Source organism: Corapipo altera, unplaced genomic scaffold, assembly GCF_003945725.1.
Source record: "Corapipo altera isolate COAL_440 unplaced genomic scaffold, ASM394572v1 44, whole genome shotgun sequence".
NCBI lineage: Eukaryota > Metazoa > Chordata > Aves > Passeriformes > Pipridae > Corapipo > Corapipo altera.
Genome location: NW_020884880.1, coordinates 2600131 through 2611590, shown reverse-complemented (window position 1 = coordinate 2611590; position 11460 = coordinate 2600131). Strand labels below are relative to the sequence as shown.

Below are 11460 nucleotides of genomic sequence, written 5' to 3'. Positions count from 1 at the left end.
TTGGGCAGCTTGGAGCAGTCACAGCAGAGAAGTCCTTCCCTGCGCTACTTCACGCACAGCCACTCGACGCTCTTCCGCGAGGTGGGGGCTGTTGGCTCAGCTGCCTCTGGATGCCCGTGTTATTGGGGTCTGCCCTTCTGAGGAGAGCAGAGGTGGACGGAACCAGATCTTCCTCGTCGTCTCATTTGGTTTAAAACGCTGGAGCAGAAATGAGAATTTAGATGACTCTGCTGTCCGGTGAACGCTGCGGCCGCCCCTTGTTCATCCTCCCCAGCTCGGTGGTCGGTAGGTAAACGGTTCACGCAAGCTGGAGGAGCATCAGAGGAGACGGGGCAGATGGGAGGACGCGGGGCAGCATCCCCGGGGCGGGCAGCCGGCAGCCCGCGATCCGCTGCCGGGGTAGCGCCCCTCTCGCCCAGGTGCAGGAGCGCAGGGTCCCACACTCCACGCCCTGCATTCCCCCGGCTTTCCTCTTCGGAAAGGTGCTCGCGATGGGACCAGAACGCTGGCTTGGGCTTGAGGACCTTCTCCGAGAGGAGGAGGAGGTAGGGTGTCCGGCCAGGCCCCTGACACCCTCGCTGCGGACACAGCCCAGTCGGCGGCGGTGCGGGGATCCCCGGCCCCGCTCGGAAGGCACCGCCTTGACAAAGGGCAGCCGCCGCGCTGCCGCCTCCGCCTTCTCCGCGGGGACGAGGGGGGCGCGCCCCAGGTCCCCGGGCCGGGCGTCCCTCGCCCCCGCGCCGCGGGACCCCTCCTTCCTCAGGCGATGTGTCGGGAGCGCCGGCGGCCCCCGCTCCTCCCGCCCTCGCAGCGGCGGCTCCGGCACGGCTGCCCCGGCGGCAGGAGCGGCCGGGAGCCGCGGGGAGGCGGGGGTGGAGGAGGCGCTGCCGCCGCCGCCGGGCGGGCTCCGGCCGCCCCGCACCGACGTCTGCGCGAAGCCTCGCCGGCGCCCGGGGTGGAGCGGGGGGTGGGCGCGGCGCGGGCGAGAGGAGGCAGATGCTGCCCGAGGCGCAGCCCCGCCAGAAGCGCTCGACCCTGTCTGGTGTCTGTCCGCCGCCTCCGGGACGCGGGGACCCACCGGGCGGGTGTCGGGGAGCGGGCGGCCCCATGAGCTCCTCCGAGGAGTGAAGGGGCGTCCGGGCTGCGCCGGAGCGGGCGCCGAGCCGCCGCAGAGGTGGCCCGAGGTGACGGGAGGCCGGGAGAGGTGCCGCGCCAGCTCTGGGAGCGCTGCCACCGTAAGTCCCGCGAACTTCGCTGCCTGCCCTTCCCCACTCGCAACCTCGGGAGAGCGGCCGCGGGGCGGGAGAGCCGCGAGGGTCCAGCGAGCGGCGGAGAGGGGGATGCCGGAGGAGTCACACCCCGGCTGGTAGGGCAGCCAGAAATAGGGGGGAAAGAGGGAGTGGGTTGTAGGAGCTCCGACCTGCAGCGGCGGCGTGTGCGGTGCCAACTCGGGGAAGGGGCACAGGACGGACGGCGCTGCCCGGAGCTGGCCGTCGGGGCGCGGGGATGGGGCGCGGTGGATCCCGGAGTTCCCGCTGCGGCTTCTGCATAGGCGAACAGGTCGCTGCTGGTACCGTATCGCTTATAGAGAGCAGCCGCTCTCCGTGCTGGAAGTACGGGGCGTTTAAATGACACCTGAGTCACTAGTCCGTGCTTCTCAAGCATGTGAGATATTGTTTCCGTGTTATTTTTCATCTACTGGACCGATATCTGTACTTACTTTGGCATTTCACACCGCAAATGTAATAAACAACATTAGTAGGTTTCAGAATATTGCTATTGATGACGGTAGTTTGATGTATGAGGCTATTTACTGGATGTGTCCAAGTACAATATAATGCCTGCCAATTTTGTCTTTAAATTGCTATATTGATTTTATTCTTGTGGGTTTCTTGACAAGGTTAATGTAGTTGACAATCCGAAAGAAAAGAGAAAAACTTCTGGTTTATTTTAGTTACAGAATGTCAATTGTGACCAAAATAATGAATGAAAAAATCATTCATAAAAAGAGTAAATAGAAAGATGTGTATTCCAAGACCTCTTGAAGTCAATATTGTCAATATCTAACACTTGCCTTCCTGCCAGCTTTTTACATACACTGACTTTTACATACACTTGAACTTCTTAAGGGTAATACAGCGTGTGATATTCTTTCCAGGACTGTGCACTTTAGAGTTAAGTAGTCTGGCTAAAGGGAGCTTAGAATGAATTAATCAAGACATCACATTAAAATGCCTTTGCTTTTTTATAGACACTGAATGAAATCAAGGTCTTGCTTCTACTCCTTTTCCCCTTCAGTTATTAAAGGGTGATATTTGGGGGAGAACATTTGTGTTCGGTCAGTGGAAGGGGCCCTATGCTGCTCTAGGGCTGAGTGCTTCAAGGCTGACAAGGATAACATTTCTTTGCTACCAGCAGCTCAAACTGCAGGTGATTTTGAGCTGAAGAGGGAATTTAATTCACCACTCAAAATCCTAGGCATAATTGTCAAGCAGATACATTAAATTCAGGAGAGATAATACTTCCTTTAATTTCTTCAGACATACAAAAACCTTTACCAGTAGGCAACTTCTGCTAAGCTGCTGCTCCGATGCTTGCTATAGCTGTCTTATGCTAGTTGACATGAAATAATTCTAAATTAACTGAAATTCTGTGTTTCTCTACCTACTGGCATGTAGTGAAGTATTCTAACTTTATAAATCTTGAGTAGATGTTGGTCCTGTTAAGATCAATGGCAAAATCCCAGTTAACCTCTCCAAAGAGTGGGCTTCACTGTAGGTCTTCATTATCATTTATTGTGAGTGACAGCCAACTTAAGTTAGAAATTCAAGTGGCAATGTTTCAATTTGACTGGTAATGGCACTTCTAGCAACTCTATACAGTACTGCTTTAGAATCATGGTTTTAATACTTGTTAAAAAACTCTATAGGATAAACTGTATTGTGCTTTCAAGGGGAGTAGACAGTCCAGATTTGTCTTATACTCTGATTTTTGTTTCATTAGAATGGATCATAAGTTGGATTGAAGTTTGAATATGTACTGTATTTTAACAGAGGTATTCAGACAGTATGAGGGAATGTTATTGATTACCTTGTTTGTGTCAAAGAAGTTTACAAGTAAACTGCTAAATATTTGACGTACTATAAAAATGTCAGCAAACAAATCATGTTACAATTTAGTTCTCTGCAGGTTGTAAGCTTTATTGGGAGATGAAAGAAAAGAAGCATCTTTTCTAAAAACCTTGTTGAAATATTACTGAATAATATATTCACAAGGTTTTGCTTAATAAACTGAACTGAGTCGAGTTTAGTAAACTTTTTTTTTCATGTCTACAGCTGAATGGTTTTGAAAAGCATTTGAAGAAGTTGAGAATTTTCATTAAAAATGAAAACAATTTTCTACAGAATGTTTGCTGAATTGTTTTTATTCTAGCTCTCTTCCAGATCAAAGTAAAGTGGAACAATGCTTAAAACCTAGCCAGTTAATTTTAAATCTGTATCTGTAGACCTGTAAGAAGCTATATGCAAGTCCTGTTATATAATAATGTTGGCATGACCAACATAGCTGCAAATAATTTCTACTAGTTTTGGGTAAGTGAAGTGGTAGAAGAAAGAGCATATCATGACTTGAGTTCTTCTATGTAATGATTTTTCAGGAACTCTTTCTATATTTGTTTTAAAAATCATGCATGCAAATAGAGGTTTTGGGAAAATAAGCAACTAAATAATTGAACTACACTTGACAAAGTTATGCTGGCAAATACCATGAAATTTGGGGTTGAAAGTGACTACATGTTAATAAGCTGGTAAACTCAGTTTTGTTTTATTTCTGGTAATTGATGTTTGGGTCCTAACTATTGCCATTGAAGTCAATACTGAAAGTCTCATTAATGCTAACACAGATTGTAGGCCTTTCACGAGTGATCTTATTATGTGCTGAGCCCTCTCTACCATTGTTAGAGTGGCATCCAGTCAGGTCCCTACCTACAACTACATGTACAGAGTAAAATTCACTCCCTTGAAAAATTTGCAGTATAGGTAGTCTTTTGGTCTTTGGTTTTTGGTCTTATACCCATTTTCCATTTGACATTGCTTTCAGTCACTTCAGTGGAGTGAATTACTAGTGACTTAAGTGGAGAGCCACACTGAATTGCTCACATGAAGAACTACCTAGTACAAGATAACAATGGAAGAGATAATTGGCCACATCTCAGTCAATAAGGAGCACTGCCAATAACACTGGTCTTGGTAGTCACCTGGAAATTACAACTGGAAAATGCATGCCTTGTGTTAAGTGTTGAAGTTATGGGCATGTTTCAGCTGGACACCTTTTTAATCAAGATAGTACCCAGATACTGCAGGATTCTTTCTTCAGGGCATCTGCTGAACAAACCAAGGATATAGTCTTGCCTTACCAGTGAGCCTATGAGCTGTTCAGTTGGCTCCATGCTTTTGAGGTGACCCTCATTTAAGGATATGAATCCTCAGTGGGAAGGATCTGGAGGTGGTAGTTACCTCTAGTAGTGAGCTCCATTTGACTGATTGTGCTGCTTTGTGTGGATGTATGCAAAGATTTACCATTAAAACAAGGAAGAACAAGAAATTTTGATGTTCAGCCACAAGAAGAAAGTGGAGTCATTGACCATAGTTGATAGGGAATAATACTTGGAGCAAGAGTAGATATAAAGGACACCAGAGGTATGCTGCCATGTGTTTTTCCATGGTCCCCTAAATGCCTTCTGAATTAGGATCATATGGTAGACAGGTGAACTAGTACTGTTCAAGTCACATACTGAACTGTAGTCCTGAAAGTTGGTTTACTGCAAGGACCGGCTTAACCTGTGCACCAGAGACCCAGGGAACCTGCAGGGACGAAGACTTCTGGGTCCGGAAGATGGACTGATGGTACAGTACTGGTGTTCTTACCTATACATGCTGTACACAAAACAAACTGAGAAATGCAGTTCATAGAAGTGCATCTTATCTGCTGCACCTCAACATGATAGCTGTACTCCTGGTTTTTAGCATGGTAATCATGTGGGGTTCAGTGAAGGTGACGTGGAGTAGCATCTGAACCTTGGCTTTTTTTTATCATTTATAATATAAAAGACTTGACACAAATTTGGCAGAATTGGCTGTTTACACCACACTTTTAGTAGTGGTTTTGGAAATAAGCATGCTTTTCAGTTTCATATGTCACATTTTCAGTGTTACAGTTTCCTGTGACACTGTTTAGCAAATAATTTCCTGCTTGGTCATATTCAGCAGTGTATATAAGAACCAAATCCCTTAGCCTGTGGCTTTTGATCAATAATGTTAACTATTACCAATGGTTAGATGAATAATATGTTCAGTAAATTCTGCAGTGTTTTTGAATCTATGATTTCACAATATTTTATTCATGGTAGCTCTAGTGGTATGTACTTTAAAGGAGTAGTAAAGATATGATGTAAACTTTTGGGTGGCTTTGACATGTTTAGTTTGTGATGTCCTCATTATCTTGAGGTAAAGCTAAAGCAGGGGGTTAGAAAATTGCTATTATTCAAAAGGAGGTGTTTGAAATGCCTTTCTCTTCCTGGGTGCTCTATGAAGTGCTGAATTACCCCTTGACAATTAGAAAAGAAGATTTTTATTCTGATGGTTTGTCCTAGAATCAAACACATCTACAGGCAATGCCAAGTGAATTTACAGACGTATCTGGAGGTTGCTTGAGTCAAGATGAATTGTGTCTTATCTTCACAGTTGCCTTCTCAGAATTAAGCTGACAGTTAAGAATATCTCTTTTAAATATACTGAATGCTTCTGAAAACAAAATGTTGCCATTCTAAATATGTCAAGGCTCCATGATTAAGATTATGCTGAGATATACTTGTAAAAGAAAAACAAACTAAACTTCTGTTTTACCTTTTTGTTAGTGACTGGAATGAGACTCCACATTTGGCACAGTGTCCCTTAAAAGGTCAACTAAATTTTCTGCTTGTGGTTTTTTAATAGTGAAATATTTACTTAGTTTTCAGTGCTCACATAACAAAAAATGCTGTAATCCACGGCACTGTTTAGACCTCAATGGAAGTGAGAGAAAGGTAATCAAAGACTGAATAAATTCATAGAGCGAATTAGCCATTTCTGTTTCTCTCCGGCAGCACTGAGGCATGCCTCTAACATGAGAATGATCAAGTGACTGTAGCATCTCACCTGTGATGTATGCAGATGGATGACTCCATTTCTGTTAGTCTTGATTTCCCACCAGCTGATATCAGTAATGAATGTTAACCCCTTAGAAAAATCACAGGTAGCTCTACAGTTGTATTTCGTTTGTATCTTGATCTTCCCTACAAGTTGTGTGTGCCAGAGCAGTTATCTGTAGCAAATCAAACTGTCATGATTCAAGTGAATCATAGAATTGGTTGGAGAAAAGCTCAGCATGAGGTGGTGATGTGCTCTTGCAGCCCAGAAAGCCAGTCATGTCCTGGACTGCATAGAAAGAAACGTGACCAGCAGGTCAAGGGAGCTGATTCTACCCCTCTGCTCTGCTCTTGTGGGACACCACCTGGAGTGCCGCATCCAGCTTTGGGACCACCTAGTTAAGAAGGACATGAAGCTGTTGGAGTAGTTCCAGATGAGGGACATGAAGATGATCAGAGAGCTGGAGCACCTCTCCTATGAAGACAGGCTGAGAGAGCTGGAGCTGTTCAACCTGGAAAAAAAGAAAGCTCCAGGGAGATCTTCCAGTCTTACAGTACCTAAAATAGACTTACAAGAAGGCTGGAGAGGGGCATTTTACAAGGGCATATAGTTATAGGACAAGAGGTAATGACTTCAAACTGAAAGAGGACAAGTTTAGACTGAATAACAGGAAGAAACTTTTTATGACGAGAGTGGTGAGACACTAGAACAGATTGCCCAGAGAAGTTGTGATTGGTCCATGGAAATGTTCAAGGCCAAGTTGGATGGGGCTTGTGATCTATGAAGAAGTAACATGAACGCTACAGGAAATTTTTCTTTTTTAAATTTACCTGCAGTATGGTGCAGCGCCAAACTGGTGATACTCTACACTGCCTTCAGTACTGAACTTGTTTGTGTCTCACTTTATGTTGCACAACCTAAACTTCTTGAGCAGAGCTATCATCATGTGATTTCATCCAACTTTCTTTCTTGATATTTGTCTCTATTCACATCTTAGTTAGCTGTAGCCTCAGTAGCCTTAGTGTAGCCTGTGTGCTGTAGTCTTAGTGACCTGTGGCTGTGCAGATGCTTCATCACTGGGCCCCTGTCTTACATTGCACTCCCTTTTCATTGTTGAAACATGGTGGTGTAATTTGCCATATGTCAGACAACATCCGATGGTAAGCATCTTTTAATGGATAAGTATGATTCCTCACAGAAGAGGTATGAGTGCTGTCCCATAAAGTTACAGCTCTTTCAATGTTATGAGCTGTCATCTCTCTTCCAGGGGAGTAAAATAAACATCAAAAGATACTAGATGGTCATTACATTGTCACGATAATCTCTCTCCAGACTATACTAGCAGCCTGAAATAGGTTGAGCATTTCATACTTCTAAACAAGCTGCATGCAATCTCCTCTAGCCTTAAATATCGAGGGACAGGAGACAGGATGCTTACACCTTCATTACTTAGATTGCGTAGAGAAACTTCCTAAAGTTTCTCAGTTTTGGTAGAGAAAGGTACCTAAGACTGATGAGTTTCCTCATATGACTAAAATTTGGATCTCTCCTGATAAGAACTTCTGTTCTCACCAGTCAGTCCAGCTCCTAATGAGATCCTCATTTTGTTTTGTCTCCAAAACAATACTGAAGGGAACAGTAGGTTTGCTGCTGTTATCCTCAGCTGTGCTGCTGCTGCTGGGACAGAAACACTAGGAAGACTGAAGGTATGGGATGCAGAAATTGCATCAATTAACACAAAATTTAAAGAATATTTGGCAGAAAACAGAGAATTCAGAAAAAAGATGCTTTGAATGCTATATCCACATGAACATTTAGTGGTAGAGATGAACTTCTGGAAAGTTATGCTACAAAATGCCTAATTAAGTAATAGACAGCACTGTCTTCCACTTACATATATTTTAGCAGGGGAAATTTCATTTACATTCCAGTGTTTAATTTTGCATATACAATATATTGATAAGGCAGATCACTGATACTGGTTTGGTTGTTTATACAGGTGTTTGAGTAGATTATTGAATCATAATGTTTTATATTGCAACTCTTGCAGGAACTCTGTTTCTAAAAAAAGAAAATAGCAAACAGGATTCATGTGAGGCTAGTTCAAAGGGTAGTTTAGTCTGACCAATTTGGAGCATCTCTGGTAAGTTTTTGGCTTTGCTTCAGAGTATTTAAGAATGTTGAGAAACTGAAAGACTAACCCGTAGATACCTGATCATGGGCTCCTGACTGTGCAGAGCTGTAGTGCTTGGAATTAAGCAAATCCTTTAAGCCCTGGTCTTGAGAAAAAGTTGGTTATAGGGAACAAACTGTGTGAGTGGAGACTTCCTTTAATTTTCTGAGGCCACTTCTACTACTACAGACTGCTGAAGGGCTTGACTCTTTTAAGCCCTTCAGCTGTTTGTGTTACAATACAATGTTTTCCTCTGTGTTCAAATGTTGCCAAGTACATTTTGGGTTGAAGCAGGATCAAGTAATAAATAATAATCATTATTACCATATGTTCTCACAGATAAAGCAGACCCAATATTTTCTACTCAGCTGGTTTTTATTGCATTTTTTGTTTTTATTATCTCATGGTATTTCCTAGTATATGCTTCCTAAAGACTGAAGTAATTTCAGCACTGAAAAGAAAAGATGTAAGTTTGGATTTATAAGTGTTTAAATGCCTGCTGACTTTATTGCCAATCAGATCTGCAGTGTTTTTAAGGAAATGTGTTTATTCCGTGAAATGCCTGCTGTAATCAGAGGTCATCACTGGAAAAATCTGTAGGTACTCACTGGGTAACTGTATCATTTCTCTTTCATCTGCTGCTCAAAATAATTCACATCTGAGATTTACATGCATACTAAAAATCCAAGCCCACTCCAGTATTTTGTCATTGCTGTAGCTGAGTTGCCTGCACAGTGACAGAAATTACAAAAATCTTTTCATTTAAACTACCAGCCTCCCCATTAATAAGAGGAAAAGAAATTAGATTTACTGATCTGCAGTGCATGAGAAATGTGTGTGGTTAAGCCAGAAGGAGGTATGTGTATGCACTGTACGCAGAAAGAGTCCTCTGGAACCTCAGCTATTATCTGAAAGTGTCTTCATTCTCTCGCAAAATATTAGGACAGTATTTTATTAGTATGAAGGCCTATAATTTATCTACTTATGTAAATACCTTGCAACATATGGTCAGCATATTATTTACTATAATCAAATGTTACAGACATGACATATATCACATGAAAGAATATGTTTCATAGGAGGTTTCTTGAAGTGATGAATTATGGTTTTCCACTGACGTGTAGTTTCATATGGAGAAATCACATGGCTGTAACATTTAAAGACAGTTAGTTATGCCAATTACTCCAGTATAGAATTTAAAAAATTGTATTTCAGAACTTATTTTTCTGTTGAAAATCTTCAAATATTTTCAAGTGAAAAGAAAAGATATTAATGAATTACAGGATTTTAAAAAATGAAATCCAGATTTTAACTATCATTATAAAAATACTTGTGGAAGTGAGCAAAATTTCATTTATGTATAAAAATATTTTATTGCTATTAAATACTATTTCAATTTTTTAAATTGCACCATAATATACTGAGTGTCTTGTACTCAACAATGGACATAGTTTGGATGGACAAGGATACAACAGCCTGGAGGAGATACTGGGAGAGAATACAGCCCTATTCACAGTGCATACTTATTAAAAACAAACAAACAAACAAACCACCACAACCCTGTCTCTACCTTCAATCTATTGAATTTATTTGAAAAGTTTTAGCCATATAATTTTCATGGTTGCTGAAAATCTGCTCCAGTGCAGGATATATTGCTTTGCTTATGTTTGCAAGTTCTGGTCACTCTTTTTCTCTGAGAAGTTCTTGTGCTACCATGTGGTGGAAAATGGACTTGGCAGTAAATGGCTTCTGAGTCAAGGTTGAACCTTCTACCATTTGTGTAAGAACACACCCACACATGTATAGCCTGAATCTTCTAGAGTTTTCGTCTGCAGTTGCAGTTTGAGGTGGTATTATAAGCCAGTTTGTGCTACCTATGTGAGAGCACATAGAACAAGCCTAAAGTACAAAGGAAGAGCAGGAAGAGGTATAAACAGTGTGGAATGTGGGAAACTGGAAATGGTTTCAGACATGGAAGAGGGATACTGGAACTGGAATTAGGAGTTACTACTGAGGGCCAGTGAACTGTGGATTTGGAGCAGGAGTCATTTGAGAAGGACAAACTTGTGCAATAAGTTAGATGCTGAGGGACAAACTGATAACTGAAAACCACTGACATTTCCAGAAAGAGGTGTTTAGAGGCTCGTTAGGGTAGGAACTGGCAGAACAGCACATTAGGAGGAAGATGCATTGGAAGAGACGGAATTCCCTCCCTCCCTTCCCCACTAAATATACTGGAGTCTTGAAGTCAGGAAAATGAGATAGTTAAGAAGGGAAGAAACTAAAGGTCAGGGAAAGAGATTGGAACTGCAGTGGCAGAAAGCTTGGTAGGAGCTAGGTCTGACTAGGAATTGTGAACGGTACTGAAAGAATGAAGAGTAGAAATAGGTGAGAAGAAACAGCTAATGTCTGGGAGGAGGCAGGAGTTGAACAGAAGAAAGTTCATAAAGGAGAAGATCAGGGCAGTACCCTTGACAATGTGCCAGTTGTACATGACCTGCCAGAGTCTCACCAGTATTGTGCTATCAGCACACTCTGTGAAGATTTCTGATGAGGTTTTATTTTCCTTCAGGACTGAAACATGTAGGATGTCAACCTGCCAGTGCTGTGACCATTTCAGCCCTGCTGAACTTTTGTAGCAGACTTTAAAGGTTCTAGTCTCTTTTGTGAGCCATTTTCACCATTGTAATACACTGGTGTAATGATCTTAAGACAGTGGTGTTTATTCTTCATGGGTTTATTGTGTTGAGCTTTAGAGGGTAGGATACAGAGGCTATCTGAAAAGCTAGTTAATTTAAGCAATTCTGTTTAGTTCATGGCATTCAGTGTGTGAGCAGAACTTGCATACTGTTATCTATGTCTGTTACCATTAACTGATAACTCATATATTAACTTTATGGTAAACTAAACCAAGTTCACAGATAGAATCTGGAGAAAATTTTATGTTCCTCATACAGAGGAAGGCAAGAAGTGTAGACCTGAAAGAAGAAAGCTTCATTTAATGCACAGGTTTCGTTGGTGGAATCAGTTTTTTTGCTGGACTTCAGGCAAAGAAAGAGGAAGATCCTCTGTTTCTCATGTTCTTTTGTACAGAGATATGAG

The 11460-nt window shown here is 42.5% G+C and overlaps 1 protein-coding gene across 2 annotated transcripts in view; it reads left to right on the top strand.

Annotated features, from left to right (window-relative positions):
- The first annotated feature begins 999 nt into the window (after positions 1–999).
- CALCR (calcitonin receptor) overlaps positions 1000–11460 on the top strand; it is a 160845-nt gene continuing 150384 nt past the window's right edge. Inside the window, exon 1 of one of the 2 annotated variants that reach the window (XM_027639417.1) lies at positions 1000–1235. The gene's annotated coding sequence lies outside the window, so the exon portion shown is untranslated. Of the gene's footprint in view, positions 1236–1304; positions 1367–11460 lie in introns of those variants that run through there. The other variant, XM_027639418.1, reaches the window with a different exon arrangement.